Genomic DNA, 2,134 nt, shown 5'->3' on the forward strand with positions numbered 1-2,134 from the left:
TATATTACAGTCATTGGTCATCTTGATCAATTTTGGATGGACAGATAAAGTGTAGTAAGAATATTTCCAGCAGTAAAGAAGAAAAAGAAGAATACCGATAATTCTCGCTTTTGTAATGCACTGAGCGAACTCGCGCGCCTGCCAGAAACTTATCAACAATGCTCTGCGCTTCGTTAGCTGGGACCCCGTGAGAAGTTTTTTCTCTCTCTCTCTCAAATCTGTTCAAGGCCATCGGCCCTAAGCTTCCCAGCGTCCTATTCGGGCGCTGGGCGACGAGTGAATAACGTACAGGGCATTTTTTGTCAAAAGAGCATACGAACAGTACAGAAATCAATCATACAAATTCACGTGCCGACATTGTTTGGAAGAAATATTAGCCACTACCATAGTATCTGAACAAGCTGTGTAACATGAAAACCAAGTATGGAATACTAATCTGACCAGACGCCATAATTGTTGTGGCACTCACACTCCCACGCACATTCTTCAGCTAGCTCGACGCGCGCGTGCATTTGGCAAATCACGACACCCTATTGGCCGAAGAGGTGTGTTACGCGCAAGTACCACCTGCCCAAGATAAGAGCGTTGTGTTAGCGCTGTAATAATATCTTCTAATTCTGGTTGTCGAATTACACTATAAGGCCTTTAAAAAAGTCTCTGGTTTATGATCAGTGTGCGCGTCGCCGTAGACCTGTGCGTCAGCAAAATAAAAACAGCTTTTTATTTGGTATAAAATTATTTCCAAAGGCTGTCAAGCCTGCTTAAAACTTGCTTAATCCACTGGAATCCTGCTATTACGTGTTTTTGATGGGGTACAGTTGTGTAATATGTACGGTGAAGGAGTCCATCTAGTTCCCATACATTTTAGTCGGGCACCCTTTTTCAGACGACTTTATTATTTCTGTAAAGATTTACATCTGGGAACCAGACAAATGAGGTGGTCTCATGACGTCCCGCGTACAAGTCATCACATACAAGCTGAAAATGCTTTTAGACAGTAAAAAGCAAAGATCGTAAAAAGTGCGAGGGCCAGTACGCACGCATTCAGTCGCAATGGACATCGCGCGTTATACGTACATTACATCACTTCCAGAAAAAAGTAAGGGTAAAAAAGCTGTGTCGCCGCACCACTTTTGGAACCTGCTCCTGACCAGAAACTAGAGACTTTTTTGTGTCCTAAAGTAGAACCTACTCTGAGAAAACGTAGAAAGTTATTAATGCATAGTGCACAGTGCTTTCGGGGGGCCACTCCACTCGGAGTGCCATAGCACTGAAAAAAAATCCCGGGTCGTACAAAAACCAATACCAACTGTCACTGGTCACTAACTTATAATCTGCGCATGTACATTCAGTGGTGAGCTCGTGTCATGTGCACGTGGTGACGTATGGCCATTGGATATAATATTATAATCCATTTAATATCCAACTCTATGCGTATGACCCGTGTTAGAGTTCACTCTTGCACTTCGGAAAAAAACTAAATAAAAACGAAAAACCATGCCAAATAAAATTTCATTGGAACCTTTCAGCAGAACTTATAAACTCTAGATATCAATTTATTGCTCTTTAATTAATCAGTTAACAATCAATAATCGCAATATTGACAAAGTTATTGTAACTTAAAAGTACTCATAAAAGAATAATTCATTACGACGTGTAAGATAGTTTGTCTATTTTTAGCGCCCTGTATTTCTCACAGATATAATATCTTTTGACATTTAAAAAAAAACTTCTACTAAAGGATGTTTACTGCTCATTTTCATTTTATTATAATGAAATCAAACAATTAAGAGAATGAGATGAAGGCACTAAACTCGAGATTTATTGACGAGACCATTCTTATTGTGAAAAATGTGAGGTCGCTCAACAACTCAATCGTGGTACTAGACGTGAAAAAAAATAAAAAAGCGCCCAAAGAACATCTGCGTCGGGGGGAAAAATTCTCCTCAAAAATGGGGGAAAATGGATATGTAGATCTCAACGACCTTGAAGAAATATATATCACTTTTTAAAATATACACTTTTCCCAGTGGCATTTTGTGTACAACCTTTCCACGATTGGGCCATGGCTGGTTCACAGCGTGTGTACATATACATGTCGAAATTACGAATTGGCCGATAGAGGGCGTCATTA

Source organism: Acanthaster planci, linkage group LG03 (genome assembly GCF_054643075.1).
Source record: "Acanthaster planci isolate LZ-2023a linkage group LG03, COTS_SCS, whole genome shotgun sequence".
NCBI classification, from domain to species: Eukaryota; Metazoa; Echinodermata; class Asteroidea; order Valvatida; family Acanthasteridae; genus Acanthaster; species Acanthaster planci.